The sequence below is a fragment of the Pseudophryne corroboree genome, chromosome 9, assembly GCF_028390025.1.
Source record: "Pseudophryne corroboree isolate aPseCor3 chromosome 9, aPseCor3.hap2, whole genome shotgun sequence".
Classification (NCBI taxonomy): domain Eukaryota; kingdom Metazoa; phylum Chordata; class Amphibia; order Anura; family Myobatrachidae; genus Pseudophryne; species Pseudophryne corroboree.
Window position 1 is genome coordinate 132,930,222 of NC_086452.1, and position 21,848 is coordinate 132,952,069.

A 21,848-nucleotide genomic window follows, 5' to 3' on the forward strand; every position below is an offset into this window, starting at 1 on the left:
CCAGTGGTGCCAGAGACATATATGTCCCCAGTAGTGCCAGCTACTTTCAGCCCCACTTATGCCCACAGCCATACCAGATACATATATGCCCCTAGTGGTTCCAGATACATATATACCCCTAATGGTGCCAGATACATAAATGCCACCAGTGGTGCCAGATACATAAATGTCCCCAGTGGTGCCAGATACACATATGCCCCCAGTGGTAATAGATACACATGCCCCCAATGGTGCCAGATACACATGCCCCCAGTGGTGCCAGATACACATGCCCCCCCCAGTGGTGCCAGATACACAAATTCCCCCAGTTGTGCCAGATACCCATATGCCCCCAGCGGTGCCAGATACCCATATGCCCCCAGTGGTGCAATATATACAAAATCCCCCAGCTGTGCTATATACACATATGCCCCCCAGCGGTGCCATATACACATATGCCCCCAGCAGTGCCAGATACACATATGCCTCCAGAGGTGCCAGATACACATATGCCCCAGTGGTGCCAGATACACTTATGCTCCAGGCAATGCCAGATACACAAATGCCCCCAACGGTGCCAGATACCTAAATGCTCAAGGCAGTGCCTGATACACATATGCCCCCAGTGGTGTTAGATACATATATGCCCCCAGCTGTGCCAGATACATATGCCCCCAGTGGTGCCAGGTACTTATATGCCCACAGTAGTGTCATATAAATATGTGCCCAGTGGTGCTAGATACACAAATGGCACCAGTTGTGCTCACCCTCCTCCCTCCTCTGCTTCCAACCATTCCCATCTCTGACATTGAGGGGAGGAAAGTGCAGTGAGCATCTCTCCTGTGACTCACTCACTGTGTCCCTGTCTCCTTTGGCCATTTGAACTATGGCACCGGCTTATGAGCCAATCAAAGCTCATCTGCCAGCAGCCAATCAAGAGCCAGTCCATAAGCTCTAAATGGCTGACAGCCGAAAGACATTTTAAATGATTGCCGGAGATGGAGACACAGTGAGGGACAGGAGAAACGCGCGCTGCACTCTCCTTTCTTCAGCGTCAGAGATGGGAATCAGAGGCAGCAGCATGTGTGCGGGGGGTGCCGGACAATAGGGAGTTCCTGTGTGCAACAGGCATCCCCTGTGCATGTGTGCGGGGGGTGCCAGACAATAGGGAGTTCCTGTGTGCACCAGGCATCCCCTGTGTGCACGACAATGGGTAAGGAGCTGTTAAATTAAAAAGCTGTCTGTGTGCATCATTCAGGACTATTGGTTTTGGGTCACATCCAGTGCGTGATTGTTCCCATTGGACATTTCATAAAACACCAGCTGGTCATCCAAGTGTTCCATACTAAATACTCAATCATTATTATATCATGGTAATTTTTGACTTTGTTTTGTACACCAGCAACACTTTTTTGTTTAGTTAAGCTAAACAGTTTTTCTCCTTAATACATTTCTGGACTTTTTTTGTTTGAATATATATATATATATATATATATATATATATATATATACCTTGGAAGTGTTAGGATTGCCCTGATGATCTAATTTGCTTTGCTGCACTGACCTTAATTAAATATACATTTTATTTTTGTTAGTAATAAATTGGTTTTATTTTTATGTGGTCATTATAGCGCTATTTTTATTGAGGTTTTATCTATAATACAAAAAATTGATTATAAACTGCACAAAATAAAGAACTCCTAACGCAAGCAATGCTTCAATGCTGAGAACAATATATTCACACCGTCAACACTAAGCAGGCTCTCAACCATTGCTTCCATTATACAGCATGGTACTGCTATACAATTACTAGCTGATCACATACCTGTTGTTTGTCATCCTTTTCCCCTTCCCTCCTCTACTATCTCACGTTATTAGTCACCCCCCTGTCCTTTTCGCTCCCATGTTTTGATCTATGAAAGGGTCATCAAGCATTGGTTCTGGGTAAACATTGGTACTGGGTAAGCATTGTTATTTATTATTTTGATTACTGATGATGTTTTGCTTGCTAATATGTCTTATTAAATTTTACTACATGTTTCTTCATTATCCTGCTCTATTAGCAAGGCTTTAGAAAATGTAGAAAGTGTTGGTTGTCTTATCAGTCTTGAGACTTCTGTTTGTACTTTTCTTTTTTATCTTTATTTTTCCATCTGCCATTTTTTGTTCTCTTGATATTTTCTAGGCGACTATTGTCACATTGTTATTTTATGCCAAAATAGAGATATTTTTGGGGAAAAAAACCTGTATGGTTTATGACAAGAAAAGTTATATTTTCTTTATGTGACTATTCCATACTAGATTGTTTTATATAGAAGGGCCTTTTAAATTCAGTTATTTTGAAATTTTGGAAGAAATATTCTAAACCCACTAAATACCTGCATAATCCTCAGGTGTCACAGAGGGACAGGTTTGTCAGTTTCAGTACTCAGGGCCGTAACTAGGAGTGTGCAGAGGGGGCACCGCACATAGCGCTGCAGGCTAGGTGGTGGTGTTGGTGGCACTTGTCAATTATCTGCTTTAATTACTTTCACTTGCAGCTTCCCCACTTTTTGAAGCTTAGCATCATTCCTGACTGCTACTGTCTCCTTCCTTGTCGCCTTCTGTCTCTAATACCTAAACAACATTCATGAACTAAACTTGAGATTTCTTTGTTATTCAGTCACACTATCCTTTATTACATTCCTTTATTATATACAGATGGGTCCACGGTTATCTTGAGTAGTTTTCTGCGCCTAGGCACACATGATTTATTAGCATAAACCCTTCATCTATTGTTCTCAACTGCAATACAATACAAAGAACAATACAGCAGGGGATTAAGTCATTACATCAGGGAATTAAGTCCGACTGGCCAGTCTCAGTTAATCCTATTAAAGGTCAAGATAAATGTGGACCCATCTATATCCTTTATTACAATCCTGACATACCCAGGATTCAAAACCATTGTCTGTGGCACTGCAGTCAGACAGTTTATTCATTGAGCTATCTGCCCTTGCATAGAATGGTAGGTAATTCTAAGATAGACAATTCTATTTGAAGTTTACCTTGTACTTTGTGAAAAAAATTATCAGCATTGTGGCTGCACACTACATAGATCTGCTTAATTGCAATGCTGATTATATTTTTATAAACTACAAGTAGCTTTGTATAGTGTATATAGTTTTTATGCAGGATCAAATAGCTCAATGAGTAGGGTGTTTGATTCAAATTCAACAGGTTATAGGTTTGAATCCTGGGTATAAACATAAAGGAAACCAACTGCGCTAGAATAAAATTATGTCAATTTTATATTGGCTGTAAAAAAAACATACTAAAATATTCAATGACAATACAAAAATGAATAAATGACAAGCATAAAATAGAAACAATATATACCGAATAAAAACAGAGCCTTATTTAGCCACTCTCTGAACCACAATTAGTCTCTCTTAGGGCAATCTGTGTGCAAATGCTGATAAATGTACAGATCCTGCAGAACACACATATGCATATGTTTTTGTAGCATCCAAATCGGAGATGAATATTTACCAAGTCCCTTGTGGTATTTCAGCTGGGTATTCCACCTAGCGAGGGTCCAGAGTGTCCTCTTTATCCAACGCAAAACTAGTGGTGGTTCTCCCTATATTAATCTCCACAGTAAGGGGGCTGAAAACGCCAAATGTGCAGAAGGGTTTGTGTGTTGTCCTGTGAAAATCTCAGCAATGCCCTGGTCAGAGATGTGGCTCCCTAACACATTTCGCTGTCTCTTGGCAGCTTCATCAAAGCTGCCAGGTTTTTATGCAGGATCAAATAGCTCAATGAATAGGGTGTTTGATTCGAATTCAACAGGTTATAGGTTTGAATCCTGGGTATGGCAGTATATTGAAACGTGTTAATTAATAAAGGGTATTGTAACTCAATAACAACAATCTTTCTCTCTCTATTATATATATAATGTGGAAAGGATGTCATAGCATTGTCATGCCCCTTTCCAACAAGTTATGTGCCTATTGGAAAAATGTAGGGGGAGGGGGGGGGGGGGCACCAATTCTCTCTCTGGCAAAGAGCACCAAAAAGTCTAGTTACAGCTCTGTCAGTACTACACTGTTTTATACAAATTATTGCAAATAGAATATGTAGTACAGTGACATGTATAGACTGCATTGGGCTGTACATTGTATATCATATCTCAAGTTAAATGTAATACAGGTTGAGTATCCCTTATCCAAAACGCTTGGGACCAGAGGTATTTTGGATATCAGATTTTTTCGTATTTTGGAATAATTGCATCCCACAATGATATATCATGGCGATGGGACCTAAATCTAAGCTCAGAATGCATTTATGTTTTATATACACCTTATACACATAGCCTGAAGGTAATTTTAGCCAGTATTTTTTATAACTTTGTGCATTAAACAAAGTGTGTGTACATTCACACAATTAATTTATGTTTCATATACACCTTAAACACACAGCCTAAAGGTCATTTAATACAATATTTTTAATAACTGTGTGTATTAAACAAAGTTTGTGTACATTGAGCCATCAGAAAACAAAAGTTTCACTATCTCACTCAAAAAGTCAGTATTTCGGAATATTCCGTATTTCGGATATTTGGATATGGGATACTCAACCTGTAATATTTAGGACATCATTTAGTGTCATTTGTGGTACAAATTTATAGGTGTTTAATTAACATTGGAAAAATATCTTCCTACACTTTTATCTTAAGCTGCTTAAGATAATGAAATTGCACTGTATATGTATCATGATTTGTTATAAGCATTTATTTCAATACATTTACAATAGATCATCATGTGCTTCATCATATTTGCTGCATTGTCAATGTAAGACCCTATGGGGCATATTTAACAATAACCGTAATTTTGCCCCATTAAATAACATGTATTATTACCACATATTAGGACATTCTTTGCAGGCGACTGCTTGCACGTGACTTACATTTCTGCTTTACTTGTCAATGAGGAAGCACTTTGCATGTAATTAGGTGCTAACAGTGGCTATTATATCTCATTGTATTTCTGTCCAGTAATATAACTCAGGACACTTTGCATACATTGCTACAGTTATTTCATTTCTTGTTAAAATTGAAATCAGAGAAATTGTGTGTGCCAGTGGTTCCCAAACTTCTTTGAATCACCGTGCCCTAGAGTATCATTTTTTTTGCCATTATACCCCTAGGACAAAGTTTCTTATTAAAAAAAAAAAGTAAATTGAGTTTATATGTCATACTTAGGTTTAATTATGTGGTGAGGGACAAGATTCACTTTTGTTTGTCCACATATTTATGACGCCAACACTGGTTTTTCCTATTACATTGACCATAAATAATTTGAATTGGTTCTCTATCACCAACACAAGGCACCCCTGCAAGTGTCCCGAGGAACCCCAGGGTGCCATGGCACACAATTAGAGAACTACTGGTGGACGCATCATTTATATTAGCAGACCTTTATATCACAACTGGTTATTAACAAATATATTTGTTTCCTTTATTTACTGCAGCTGACTAAACCCATTAGAGTGTCCGCTGTTTGCTTCTTTGTCTATTTTAATATATAAGATTTTCTATCTTGTTCTTTTGGAGCATTAACTTAACTAATGAAAATTCACATTTTCTAAAATTGCAATAAATTTATTGATTAAAGAAATCATTCAGGAAATAAAGCAATCAAGAATTCTCAAAAACATGGGCGATCCAAAGAGAATGAGATTTTCAGAAAATAATTAATATTGGTTTGCAAAGATTAGGAATCAGTTTTCTCCTTTGGAAGCAGATGTGCTTCGGACGGGATCCTGTGACTCTGCAAAATAATATGTAACAATATAAATACATGTAAGAACACAGAACCATGATCTTAGAATGAATGCATCAGTCAGTTACCACATGTGATGAACATATAACAGATATGTAAGTGAAGCAGCTTAGTTTTCTCAATACAATAGAACACACTGAATAAGGGGCGTATCCAGAACTTTGTGGCACCATAGCAACATTTTGAAGGGGCCCCCATCCCAATGCTTCTAGAGACACTTCCCTGCAGCAATTGTTAATTGTATGCCCTATATTAGTGCCCTAGTTCATTTTCTGAACCATAGTAGAGCCTTATCTAATGTTATGCCCCATAGTAGTGCCCTAGTTTATTTTATGAAATGTAGTAGTGCTTAAATTCACCCTATGTCACATTTCAGAGCCAATACACATTATGCCGCATAGTACCCCCAATTCACATTAAGATATATAGTGCTCACCGCTCATATTGTGCCTCATTACAGTGCCCTGGTTCATATTATATAATATAAAAAAATGCCCTCCAGTTCATTTTACACCACAGTGCAATGAGCAGGTCCATCAGCATAACTAGATATATTGCAGGCCCCAAGGAAGAAGCTTGTAAGGACCCCTACATACCACCCAATGGCGAAAAATTTATATAACACATGTAACTTTGAAAGGGCCTACGGCCTTGCATTGAGTTTGCTAGCTGTGGCTGTAATACAAACAGATACTCACACTCCCAGGATGCAATGTGTTTGGGAACCATTACTACAGAATACTGCAAGATGCTCTGTGTATATGCTCTGAGCATTCTCATACTCCTCTATACTGCATCACATCTTTGCTATAATGTGTGGACTGTGTCATAGTTGGACAGTTAAAAGCTAATGTTTGTGAAGTCTGGGGCAGATTCTAATATCACTGGGGGACATTTATTTGAGCTCCTATACTGGAAAATAAAAGGAAAGAATCCTGCACATAGTGATGAGGAGCGGGCACTTTTTGTGTTTTGGTTTTGGCTCTGGATCCCCGCTCACGTTTTGTATCTGGATGGGTTTTGGTTTTGTATCTGGATGATTTTTGAAAACCCCCCACATAAAAACAGCTAAAAATCACAGAATGTGGGGGTCATTTTGATCCTATGGTATTATTAACCTCAATAACATTAATTTCCACTCCTTTCCAGTCTATTCTGAACACCTCACACCTCACAATATTGTTTTTAGGCCTAAAGGTTGCACCGAGGTTGCTGGATGACTAAGCTAAGCGGCACAAACACCTGGCCCACCTAGGAGTGGCACTGCAATGGCAGACAGGATGGCAGTTTTAAAAACTAGGCTCCAAAGAGCACATAATGCAAAGAAAAAAAAAAGGTGCAAGATGGAATTGTCCATGTGCAATCCCACCCACCATTATGTATAACAGGACATGCACACTTTAACAAACCAATCATTTCAGCGACATGTTCTGCCATAAAAATGTGGCTGAAATTATTACTTTGTTTGGGCCCCCACCAAAAAAGAAGCAATTAATCTCTCCTTGCACAAACTGGCTCTACAGTGGCAATATGTCATCCTCATGATCAGATCCCCCCCTTCAGAGTTTACATCCTCATAATCAAAAAGAAATACTATTCAAACAATCAAACAAAACACATCATTTAGGTGTCAGTGAACTGCTTACGCTATTACCCAAAGTTTCTGAACTTGACAATGACTTATGATGAATGCGCTGCAGGTGATGTATAAGGGAGCATGTTCCTAGGTGGTTAGCATCCTTACCCCTACTTAGTATGGATTGATAAAGGCAACAGATGGCTTGACACCTGTTGTCTGCATTTTGTGGAGAAATAATTCCACACCGAAGAGGTGTGATTTTTGGTACTTTGCCAGGGCATGACAATTAGCTTTTTCCTCCCATGGGCAACAATTGTCTCCACTAGTGTCTTATTCAAAGAAACCACATCACCATTAGAAGCCTCATCGAAAACTTCCTCTGCAGCGCCAGCTACACCCATATCCTCCTTATCCTGGTGTATTTCTACAGTGACATCCTCAATCTCAATATCAGAAACTGGACTGGCGGTGCTCCTCCCAGCACTTGCAGGGGGTGTAAAAATGGTGGTAGGAGCCTCCTCTTCCCATAAAGTGTTGTGAAGGTCAGGCCTAGACATCGCAATTGTAGACAGTGCCAGCACCCCTGTAATGTTACAGCATACAAGACAATGCCAGTGTACATTTATTTTTTACTGCACTAATGTATTTGACAGCATACAGGAGCAGTATGTTTTTAATTTTGATCTGCACCCCTGAATTTTTATAGCAGACAGGGTCAGTGTAATGTTATTAAGACATCAGCACCCCTATATTTGACAGCATATAGGAGCAGTTTGCTTTTAATTTTTTAAAACTGCACCTACATTTTTATAGCAGACAGGGCCAGTGTAATGTTATTAAGACATCAGCACCCCTATATTTTACAGTGACCCTGCCTCCTGTACAACACAGTGACAGCCAGGAATGCAACACCCCTGTACAGCTGCAGCACCCGGCAGTAACAACACATGAAACAACAGTGACAGCCAGGACAGCCATGACAGCCAGGACAGCACCCCTAACACAGCTCAGGTACACTAACCCCACCCGATGCCACCACCCACAGAGACAGAGGTCTGTCTCCCTCACTCTCCAACTCCAGAATGAAAATGGCAGTGATGCATGACTGTTTATATGGATCCAAAGCCCGTGAGAATCCAACAGTGGAATAATAATGTTTTGCCTCGTTCTGGTTTCCAAGTCTGGTGGGAGGGGCTGAGCTGGACTTGGATCCAGACTTGGAGCATGAAGTTTGGGGGTTTGGTTCTCAGGGAACCAAACCCACTCATCTCTATGTAACATGCACCATGCACTGTGCAAATTCTGTAACTAATAGAGCATGGCTTTTTTGGGCATCAAGGAGAAACAAGTGAGAACTCTATCAAAGCTTTTTCATTTGGTGTCTGGCTGTATTATTCTAGTGCACCTGCAGATTCTATCTTGTCGCAGCAGCTCTGAGAGTTATCAAATCATGTTGTATTGACACAGCAAGAAGCCTCACCATCCTGTACAGTAATCAGTGCCGGATTTCCCACTAGGCATGTGAGGCACGTGCCTAGGCGTGGCACCTCCTGGGGGTTGCACAGCAGATCCTCCTGAAACCCCACCACTGCCATACTCCCGAGGCTGCTGTTGACTTCCCCCACCTCGAGCTGTCCCCCACCCACAGCATTGTACTCAGCTCAGCTGGCTACACTTCCCATATCCCTCTCTGCCACCAATCATCCTCCACGCATCTGTCAAAGGTCGCCTCTGCCACATAGCCCCACCCACCTGGCTGGCCACAGAAAGAAGAGGGATGATATCGGAATTATTTAATTTGTCTGCAGAAATTCTGAGCAGTAAAAAAAAATACAAATCCCATGATGCATTGCACAATCTAAAGATGGCTGCCGCTGAAGCAGGACAGCATGATATTTTGTGTGTGTGAGAGTTTTGTGTGTGAGTGTGATTCTTGTGTGTGTCAGTTTTGTGTGTGAGTTGTGTGTGTCAGTTTTTTGTGTGTGAGTTGTGTGTGTGTGAGTTTTATGTGTGACAGAGTTTTGTATGTGTGTGTGTGAGTTTTGTGTAATGTTCTAAAGATATGTGTGTGTGTGTGTGTGTGTGTGTGTGTGTGTGTGTGTGTGTGTGTGCATGTGCCAGTGTGCTGAATGGGAAGGATAGCCGCTGGTTTGGGACTGGTTTGGATCTCAGTTGCCTGGGGCTGGCTAGGTTGGCAACTGGTGTTGGACTGGCTGAGATTTTAGCTGCTGGGGACTGAATGGATGGGAGCTACCTAGGACTGGTAAGCAAGGAATGTATGTGACAGTGACATGTCCTGGGCTGTGGGGAAGATGGTGTGCTGAGAGTTGAGGCATGTGGGAGATGATGGTGTGCTGGGAGTCAATGCAGGCAGTTGATGATGGTGTGCTTGGACTTGATGCAGGTGGGAGATGATGGTGTGCTGGGAGACGATGCAGGGAGGAAATTATGTTGAGCTGAGAGACGATGCAGGCAGGAGATGAGGGTGTACTGGGAGACAATGCAGGGGTTAGGAAGTGACAAAGAGGGCACATGTCTAGTTGAACCGCTGTTGTATGATGATGACCTTGATACTACACAAACAGGCATCTTCCATACGATAGCCTACATGAATGGTGAATACCGATTGTAGACGCCGTCTTCCCTGGGAGGATACATTTCTTCAGAACTTCCCCATTATGAGAAACCATCATATAGGTAAGGTGCATATAGAATGTTCCCAGAGTGATGAGAAATGAGTGCCCATTTTCAGTGAACATGCCCCTTCCAGCATGTGGCCACGCCAGTTTTGTGGTGTGCACACATAGCTTTGAAATGTGTGGGGTAGGGGGCCAGCCAATAGTGTTGTACCTAGGCGCGGCCAGTCCAGTAAATCCGCTTCTGAGAGTAATCACTGAGGAAAATTAATAAACCCATAGTTTACTCACAATTTCAACTTATTCTTTTGCACAGGTGTTGAAAACATCAATGTAACAGTGATGCTGTGCACAATATTGACTTAAACATACATTTGCTTTATATTTTCTTTTTAGAAATCAATGTACTGTAAATGGCTTTAAGATATAGGCCCTCATTCAGAGTTGATTGCATTCTAGCAATTTTTATCAGCCGTGCACACGCATAGCCGCTGCCCACAAGGGAGTGTATTTTCACTTTGCAAGTGTGCAAACACCTGTGCAGCCGAGCTCTGCAAAAACATTTTGTGCAGTTTCAGAGTAGGTCTGAACTTACTCAGCCCTTGCGATCACTTCAGTCTGTTTGGTGCTGGAATTGACGTCACAAACCCTCCCTCCAAACACCTGGACATGCCTGCGTTTTCCCTACCACTCCAAGAAAATGGTCAGTTGACACCCATGAACGCCTTTCTGTCAATCTTCTTGCAATTGGCTGTGCATATGGATTCTTCGTGAAATCCATAGCTCAGCAATGATCCGCATTGTACCCGTATGACGTGCCTGCACATTGCGGTGCATACGCATGGGTAGTAGAGACCTGATCACAGCGCAGCGAAAACAGCAGCGTGCGATCAACTCGGAATGATCCCCATTGTGTATTTCTAGTGTTTGCTTCTTAAGTATATTACTCTAGGGGAAGGGTGCCTATAGTAAGTGCTTTGCAGTTAAAGGTGTACTTCCTCTTGTAAAGTCTAGGTTCAAGACTACAAGTTTGTCAGCATATCAAATGGTGCTGACAAATGAAAGGAAGTTCAAAGAAGTGTGTTGGCTCTTGATGTATTTTAACAGGTTTAATGGAATCCTGAAAACCACTTTAGAAGCCATTATCTATCTTAAAGCATCATTAATTTATTCTTTCCATTTCTGTTTCACTTTTTATTTTTATGAATTGTAATGGACATATTTATCAACAAGACCCTATTACTAGCAAACTGGGAATTTCACTTGGCAATTGGGCACTGACTAAAATACAAAAGGGTTAGTGCCAGTGATAGCATTGTTCTTCTGGAGATAAACCCACATCTGCATGGTGAAGTCCATGGAACACATATTCATACTAGAGATGTGCGCGTTTGGATTTACTCAGTTCTTAACATTAGAATTAATGTGAGTTTGAATTTATTTGGTTTTTCTAATTGGCTATCCAAAACATATTACATCCGAGAGCCAATAAGATACAGTTTTGAGATCCAGGTAAATCCGAGTAAATCCAGGTACAGTAAATCCGAAATCGCACATCTCTAATTCATACCTGTATTGTTAGCACCATACCAGTTGTCTAGAACATAATGGTATTTTTTTGAATCTGGTTCTAAACTGATACATAGATGAGCACAAATACAGGCCAGCCATTACTGTAAGCTAACCCATATCATTATGGGCCAGTAGTGTCACAACAACAGTATTGCCTAGCTGCACTGGATATATGTTTTGGTAAAATTGCATTTTCAAAATAAATAAAAGCTATGTGATGATGACAGTGCTCTCAATGACAAATTGTTCCCAAGTGTTTAATTATGTTAGTGCTCCTACAGTAATGGAACATGTTTGTACATCCAGCCCATTTTATATATATATATATATATATATATATATACATACACAGAGAGAAAACCACAGCACTCGCCACCCCAGAAGCGGGGTACAGCTATGCACTTACCACTCTGTGTGTATATGATGGGGTTAATCTATGGTTAACTCTTATTAACCGTGGCCACTAGCTTTCTCATGCACCCCTGTGTAAACTTTATTCTCCTGAACCTGCCTCAGCTGTTCCTTAGTAATCATCTTTGAGCCAGTGAAAGGTGACTAGTGTACCTTTAAAAGCCATAAAGGGTTTGGCAGGTACACATTAAATCTAGCAGGCAGATGATGTGTGTAACAGCAGTGAAGTAGTCAGGTTTTGAGACTCTGTGATAGTGTAGGACTTGCATGAAGGTGGGGTACCTTGGATCGATATGCAGGCTTATGTGTATTGGCCAATCCACTAACTAAACCCCCATCATTTATTTATTGAATTGTTGAGGATAAGTGAGCTTACTTTGGTGAGTGCTGGGTTTTTTGTTTATATATATATATATATATATATATATACACTGCAAAAAAAAAAAGGGAACACTTAAACAACACAATGTAACTCCAAGTCAATCACACTACTGTGAAATGAAACTATCCACTTAGGAAGCAACACTGATTGACAATCAATTTCACATGCTGTTGTGCAAATGGAATAGACAACAGGTGGAAATTGTAGGCAATTAGCAAGACACCCCCAATAAAGGAGTTGTTCTGAAGGTTGTGACCACAGACCACTTCTCAGCTCCTATTCTTTCTGGCTGATGTTTTGGTCACTTTTGAAAGCTGGCAGTGCTTTTACTGTAGTGGTAGCATGAGACGGAGTCTACAACCCACACAAGTGGCTCAGGTAGTGCAGCTCATCCAGGATGGCACATCAATGTGACCTGTGGTAAGAAGGTTTGCTGCGTCTGTCAGCGTAGTGTCCATGGAGGCGCTACCCGGAGACAGGCCAGTACATCAGGAGACATGGAGGAGCCGTAGGAGGGCAACAACCTAGCAGCAGGACCGCTACCTCCGCCTTTGTGCAATGAGGAACAGGAGGAGCACTGCCAGAGCCCTGCAAAATGACCTCCAGCAAGCCACAAATGTGCATTAGTCTACTCAAACGATCAGAAATAGACTCCATGAGGGTGGTAAGAGGGCCCAACGTCCACGGGTGGGGGTTGTGCTTACAGCCCAACACCATGCAGGATGTTTGGCATTTGCCAGAGAACACCAAGATTGGCAAATTCGCCACTGGCGCCCTGTGCTCTTCACAGCAGGTTCTCACTGAGCACATGTGACAGACATAACAGAGTCTGGAGATGCCATGGAGAATGATCTGCTGTCTGCAACATCCTCCAGCATGACCGGTTTGGCAGTGGGCCAGTAATGGTGTGGGGTGGCATTTCTTTGGGGGCTGCACAGCCCTCCATTTGCTCACCAGAGGTAGCCTAACTACCATTAGGTACTGAGATGAGATCCTCAGACCCCTTGTGAGACCATATGCTGGTGCGGTTAACCCTGGGTTCCTCCTAATGCAAGACAATGCTAGACCTCATGTCGCTGGAGTGTGTCAGCAGTTCCTGCAAGACAAAGGCATTGATGCTATGGACTGGCCCACCCGTTCCCCAGACCTGAATCCAATTGAGCACATCTGGGACATCATGTCTCGCTCCATCCACCACAGACTGTCCAGGAGTTGGCGGATGCTTTAGTCCAGGTCTGGGAGGAGATCCCTCAGGAGACCATCCACCACCTCATCAGGAGCATGCCCAGGCATTGTAGGGAGGTCATACAGGCACGTGGAGGCCACACACACTACTGAGCCTCATTTTGACTTGTTTTAAGGACATTACATCAAAGTTGGATCAACATGTAGTGTGTTTTTCCACTTTAATTTTGAGTGTGACTCCAAATCCAGACCTCAATGGGTTAATAAATTTGATTTCCATTGATCATTTTTGTGTGATTTTGTTGTCAGCACATTCAACTATGTAAAGAACAAAGTATTTAATAAGAATATTTCATTCATTCAGATTTAGGATGTGTTATTTTAGTGTTCCCTTTATTTTTTTGAGCAGTGTGTGTGTGTGTATATATATATATATATATATATATATATATGTAAAAACAAAGATTAATACTGTGCCACGTGTGATATAACAGATATGTTGTATAAAAAGGCAAACTTATATGACACTCCCCTATGCTACTAATGGGGCGTCAGCTGAATCCCTCAATATATACAGGGGTGGTGATTCCCTGAAAAAAAGTAGGAAAGGGGGGATTAGGGCTATATAGCAACCACGGTGTCTATTAATAAAGTATAAAATTGCCAATTATAATAAAAATTATTCATTAACATAAAAGTTGTACATAGAAAAAACACATAAAAATGGGACAACAATACGTACACAGCTGAACTAAAAACACTTATATGAACATATAAAACCACAATAAGAACAAGTAAAAGAGATTTTCCTTATCTTAAATGAGGTAGGTACAGGTTTCCCAATGCGTTTCGTCTCATAAGACTTCTTCAAGGGGTCCCGCGGGGGGGGGGCAATCGCTCATTGAAACTATTGAAATGTGAATCTAGTTGGATTTTTAGACTATGAACTCTTACACCCCGTGGTCTTAATGACAATCTTGGTTTGCATGAATTCATTTAATGTAATTCTTCCAATGGTGTCTTAGATATATAAATATATAAATATACTGATTTGCAGTTATTTAAGTATATAGTACCTCGTATGTATCAATGTCTTTTTAAGGTATAAACTTTCTGTACTGTGCCTGTATAAAACTCCTGGTTGCTGCCTGTTTTTATTTCACGATACTGTTTGTGTTTACGTCACCGCGGCAACGGTGGCCATGGGCTACATGCACCCCACCCTATGAGTGGTGAGTGCAGACACTGCACCCTGCTTCTGGGGTGGCGAGTGCTGTGGTTTTATATTTGTTGGTATATATATATATATATATGTATTTATTTATTAAAACATCATCATCACACACCAGGAACTACAGAGACCAATGTCTGACAGGGGCAAACCAGGAGGCATTATTCAACCACCTCCACCAAATAAACCAGTTCACTATTACCATCACCCAGTTTAAATGAAATAAATAGAATAGCATTATAAGCAACTTATAAATTTACACAATTGTATCTCAAATTGTTTTTGCACCTTATCAGGCTAAATAGAGAGGGTGCATTATTACAGATTGTAACATTATTATTTTGGATTTTTTTTAGATCCATAGCTAAAGATAAAGGAAAATTAAAAATTGTAACTAAGAATATCTTTACATGTAGTAAAATTCCATTCTGAGAAGTAGGCAGCAATGGAGTCGCAGCAATCAGATTACTCCTAAATGATCATATTCATGTGTAGCCAACACCATAGGGCATGGGTCGTCTACCTGTGGCCCACCAGCTGCTGTGGAACTAAACATCCCAGCATGCCTTAATTGCAAATCTGTGACAGGGCATGATGGGATGTGTAGTTCTGCAGGTGCTGGAGGTCCACAGGTTGAAAACCCATGCCATAGGGGAATAGTGGGCTATGATGGCAATTAAGGATAAATTGTGTTGGCACAGATCTAGTCTTACATAAAAGGATCAGATGACACTTTTTTCTTGATATGATTTTCAATAATTTACAATTTCACTACTATGTGGGACATTTCCAATACAACTTTATATTAGTAACACGTTTTATTTTATTAGTCAGAGATTTCTGTCTGTAGATTGGTTACTGCTACTCACATTTATTTATTTTATTTATTTATTAACAGTTTCTTATATAGCGCAGCATATTCCGTTGCGCTTTACAATTAGAACAACAGTAATAGAACAAAACTGGGTAAAAACAGACAGACATAGAGGTAGGAAGGCCCTGCTCGCAAGCTTACAATCTATAGGGAAATAGGCATAGATACACAAGGATAGATGCTACCTATTGCATAATGGTCCACCAGATTGCTAGGTTCTTAATGGGTTGTATGATGATACCCCACAAAGTTATCCAAGTGTCAGGAGAGTGAGACACTAAAGAAAGACAAGATATGTCATGTTATGAATACTCTACAGAGGATGTAATTAGATAGGGAAGCACTGAAGGTTATGTGGGTGGGTCTGGAATTTGATAGGCTTGTCTGAAGAGGTGAGTTTTCAGGGAACATTTAAAGGTTTGGAGACTAGAGGCGAGTCTTACTGTGCGTGGGAGGGCATTCCACAGAGTGGGTGAAGCCCGGATAAAGTCCTGTAATTTTGAGTGTGAACAAGTAATGCGTGTGGATGAGAGACGTAGATCTTGTGCAGAGCGGAGAGGTCGGGTAGGGAGATATTTTGAGATGAGTGAAGAGATGTATGTTGTATGTTTAAACATTACATGTATAAAATCACAAGCAATTATTTGCAAATGTTTTTTTTAATATTTCACGCTAGTAGAGAGAGAACCGCTTTTCATCAAACTTTGACAAGTACCACGCTTCCTTTTATAATCCCGCCCTCTTTTAATAGTGTTTAATATATAGTTGATATCATATGATATAAAACTGATATCAAAAGATCATTGATTCGCTAGTAAGGAAAAAATTACACTTAAGAAAATCCTGTAGACTCTCTTCAGACTCTAAAAAAATTTTACATCCACATTCTCAAATGACGCGTACGTGAAAACCGCATAGTTTGAGAAAGTTCATTCTCAATAAAGGAGTGTTTAAAAGATCCAATGTTAAAAAATGGTTACAACAGGAAGATGTTTATACGCTGCATGAGCTGGTGTGAAAAACCCTATTATAAATCAAATAATGTGGATTATTTTAAATGATACATTGGGGATCCTTGTGGACCACATATATGAGTGAAAGTTTGTGTTATAGTCAAAAGTACGAATTGTGAACCTTGTGGTCCTGATAGGTTTGAAACATCACCTTACACAAAACCCATTGTTAGTCACACGTGTACAACACATGACAGGATGTGATGGCAATGCAGGGGTGTCTTCATTTAAGAGACAGAACACTGATTATCTGTCTTCATGTAAGACATAACACTGAAATAAATGGGAAACAGATGTTATAGACAATTGAATTAAAAATGCAATGAGATTATTACATAAATTGCACGTTCAGTTAGGAATTAACATTCAGCACACATGCATTATAATAGTTGCCTATATTATTATATTTGACTGGACATAGCTGTAAAGGGGGAATCTGTATTAGAACAATGCATTAAAATCATCATACGCATTTAAGTAATGATTTTCTCCAGCGATCGGTATACAAACGCATATACATGCTTACATGTTTAAGTTAAAACATGTTATATATATTTTATGACGTCATTACGTGTAAAATTAGAAAAATAAAATAACTGTGTTATACACAAATGTGTCTCATTATTAACTCAGAACAGCTTTTTAGTATTATACTTTTACACATAATTTCCACAAACAAATGTCAAGTTGCTCATGTTTGATCTTAAAATGCAGCACAAAACATGACCTCACACATTTTGAAATAATATTTGATATTAATTTCATCAGAAAAATGTATTCTTACTTTTAAGATATAAGATATATTTCTGAACAGAAAAATGTAAAAAAAAAAACATACACACAGAACATCTCATATGCAAGGTTGGTATTTTAACAGATGTGAGCTGTTCTATTTAAACTATGCCTATTTAAGTGCTGTAAGTCCAGTCTCTCTCAAACTAAAGCCTGAAGCCTCAAAAAGTAGACCTCATGAGAAACATAAGCATATTATTATTATTATTATTGTTGACAAAGAAAAAATATATATATGGTTTATATTAGCGTATATAGATGATATATTGCGTTATTCTTATAAATGTGTATTGCAGCATTTCATTATTTTATGTGCTTACTCTTAAGTTGCTATTAGCCATTAATTAATTAATTTATTAACAGTTTCTTATATAGTGCAGCAAATTCTGTTGTGCTTAACAGTTGGAAATAACAATGATATAACATAGCTGTGCAATCACAGTCATAGAGGTAGGAAGGCCCTGTTTGCTAGCTTACAATCTATAGGGAAATAGGCATCCTTAAGAGTGTGTATGTGCGTGTGTGTATTTTATTATTATTATTATTATTATTATTATTATGAGAAATTGGTGTGTCAAAATTCAATAGTTCTGGGTTACATTTTAAAAAAGGTGCCACAGTATATCAACATTATGTGGCAGAATTAATTATGTGTGTACATGTGCATTATTGTATTATTATGAGAAATTCTGAATATTTTAATTCAATGTTAGAGACAAGATTTGTATCCATGCTGATCTGTGATAACAGCTGTTCAGTTAAGCAATGCTATAGTCACAAAAAAGTTTAGTTACAAAATACCGACATCTAGTGGTCATTTTGTAAAATGACAGGTATGTTTATTTCAGAAGTTTGTAGCACATTTTTCAGATTGACATGCATTGTATTTTTCTACAAGTTATTCTTCATCTGTAATACATACAGTCATATTTATTTTTAGAGAACCATATGCTGTATTTGTTCTGCATTGTACAACAGTGTGACTCATTGTAATTTAATATATAAAAAATTAATTGTGTTTATATTTTGCAGAACTTACTACTACTAAAGATTATTACAAGCCACATTGGACAAGTAAAATGCTGGCATGTCTTTTTTGTTTGTCATAATACAGTTATGCCTTTAACAGAAGTACATGGTGTAGAATAAATAGGGTTCACTACGGCTGGCCGGCGGTCGGGCTCCCGGCGACCAGCATACCGGCGCCGGTAGCCCGACCGCCGGCTTACCGACAGTGTAGCGAGCGCAAATGAGCCCCTTGCACCGGCACGGTGGCGCGCTACGCGCACCACACTATTTTATTCTCCCTCTATGGGGGTCGTGGACCCCCACGAGGGAAAATAAGTGTCGGTATGCCGGCAGTCGGGCTCACGGCGCCGGTATACTGAGCGCCGGGAGCCCGACTGCCGGCATACAGAAGACCACCCGAATAAATACTATGTAAAGTATCAACTGTAAATTTAATCTGTTATTCTTTTGCACTCTGTGTAGATTAAATATCATAATAATTATTGTTCTGTATCTACCTTATATTACATTTTGCCTATTTTATTAATGACTATGTAATATGTCATGCCATGTATTTGCATAAACTAAAAATAATTAAATAAAATAATAAAAACACATTCGCATTATACCTTTTTTTAGACACCAACAAATCAAGACATCTTCGATGATAATAGCACAGCTGAACTTTTAGATTATTTAACAAGTTTTAAATCTATAAACAGTAAGAGCAATGGCATAATACATATTTGTTATTTTTTTTAAAGTTTAAAATGCATGATCATAACTTCCTAACAAGATTTTAATTTATTATTTAAAAATAATTTTTTCCATAATTATCCATTTGTAGGGTCTGTAAATAATAAGGACTATGATGATATGATGACAACCGAACCGACTGACGCCGATTACATGTTCGGGTGTGACATTGCAACATTCTGGAATTCTTACCCAACATAACGTGGACAGCCAGAATCAGAGAACAGTTGTGAACCAACATATAGTGTAGTGCCTGGATCAGAGAACAGCTGTGAGTAAATACTGCAGATAAAAAAATGATTTTATCTTTTTAATCATACTCAATTGTAGAAAGCCCAACTATACTAGTGGACCAATCAGACAACCAGAGCCTCCTAAATTATGTACCAAATCCATCATTGCAAATGCAGGAGCTTGAAACGGAACATTCACATTTTATACAAAGTAAGTTAATCAAACAAAGCTACAGTAGTAATAGTCTCAAATAATGTTTTTTTCCACAGCACAATATCTGTATATCTTTTTTTTTTAATTACAGCATTCAGGACATCTAATGTTGCGACTTGTTATGAGCCATCTATAACAGAGGATGATGTGGGTGCTGAGGAGGCAAACATGATTAGAACATCAGTACAACAGCCGGTCAACAATTATGAAAATCAAAAAATCACAATGCCCCTGAACAATCATCATCTAGATATTTCTAACCCAATGTTCATGAATCAGCTATAGTGTAAAATTAAACCAAACAAACGTATGAGAGTTATGAGAGTTATGTCACGCACAACACAATGGGAAAATGGTCTAGTTTCTAATCAGGCTACAGAATGTTTAAAGAGAAAGCTATACTATTCAGACTTTATTGAGTCAAAATGACGCAAAGTGCCATCATTCAATGATATTTCAAACCACTGCAATGGCGCCAACACCAGTTGGTCTGCAGAGTGACTAAAGAGAAAGCTATCCTAAAAAACACATGTTACAAAATGATTCAAACTGTTGTAATGACACCAATAATTGTGAAATAACTGGAACACAACATGCAGAAACTAAGAGGATGTCCAATCTCTCAACAAATAGTGTAGGAGTCATAATTGCAAACAACTGTGCAAGCAGTAATGCAGACAGATAAATTATCATGATCCCAGATACACAGGATAATGAACAAACAGCCATTGCTAGTGTTAAACTTACAGAGCCTCAAAAAGCTAAGAAATCATGGCTTCTCTCAAGAAGACTAGTTAACAAAGAGATTACACAGGTGGTGCACACCGATATAATTATAATACCGGACACACAAGCTAGCCTGATAATTATAACTGATACACAACAATTTATATATAGTGATGATGCTGTAACCAATGTTAATCAAGACATAAATGCACAAGAATTTATAAAGAGTGTATAGTGACACAATCCACACATGACAACCAAGGCAATTCATCCACACAGAACAACATGGGCAATGTTCAGACAGCAAAGCATTATTCTGTAATTTCTGAAGTGGTTGCTGCAGAACCATCATACCTGGTTATGATGGATGATATTGCAACAACATCATTAGACATAGCAGGAGGGCAAAAAATCACAGAAGACAAAACCACAATGACAAAACACAATCACAAAGTGAAAGAAATACAACATTACGCATAGGTAGGTAAGCTTTGGGAGGATATCAGTTTCATGGAACAGGTAGCAAATGATATGTCAATGCGATTCAAAGAGTTAATGCACAGCAGTGTTAGAGAGCTGCGTATGCTTAAAAGTTTTATTAAAGAATATGCTGGGGCATCAATGAAATACAGCGATCAGTCATATGGAAAATGGACATTCATAAGGGCAAATTTATTTGCAAAAAAATGACTAGATATGATTGGATGTGGATTGAAACGTGATGAAATTAAGTCATGCCATCAGAAAACAAAAGCTGATGTATTGAGAAGTTCTGTGCTGTGGGGGTTTTATCATGCTGTAGGAAATTAAAAGTGAAATGTGCGCTAATGCTGTTATTAAAATTGTGAAAACATAGAGTTACTATCAGGGATGGGATCCCCTGGTTAGTGACCATGTTGACAGTGCAGCACATTCACTAGCAGCGACAATAGAATCCAATCCTGAACCATCAGTCATTATTTAACAGCTGGCCTCACCCATAGCACTCAGGCCAGCAACACCCGGTAACAACAATTAGACACACCCTTTTTCTTTAGAATCCATTGATAGATTTTATAGACATAATCCCAATATCAGATCATCTGAATTCCATCATCATTTCTGGTTTTTCAATCTAGACAGGGTAACATCACTTGTAGACGCTGTACAGTCAATACATGAAGCTATACAGGCTATGCTTGATAGTAACATGGTTCATCTTTAGACTAATGATCGTGTGCAGTTAAGGCTTGAGGGTGGTGGGCTACATAACTCCATCTATTCTCACCATAAACTGCATGATGCATTGGACTTTGTTTTTTTTATCAGATAACCAACATGCTGCAAAGTAATGCTGAATGCTGAAACTGAATGCTTATTTGGCGGTGATGAGTTGAAATTTGTTATCCCCATTTTCAAGAATTGCCTAGTTAGAGCCCTCAAAAGGCGCAGATTG

At 39.3% G+C, this 21,848-nt stretch overlaps 1 long non-coding RNA gene across 1 annotated transcript in view; it reads right to left on the reverse strand.

The window, feature by feature from the left end:
- Positions 1–5,662: 5,662 nt before the first annotated feature.
- Positions 5,663–21,848, reverse strand: part of LOC134956811 (uncharacterized) — a 298,928-nt gene continuing 282,742 nt past the window's right edge. Inside the window, exon 8 of the long non-coding RNA XR_010186191.1 lies at positions 5,663–5,789. This is a non-coding gene — a long non-coding RNA (uncharacterized LOC134956811). The remainder of the gene's footprint in view (positions 5,790–21,848) is intronic.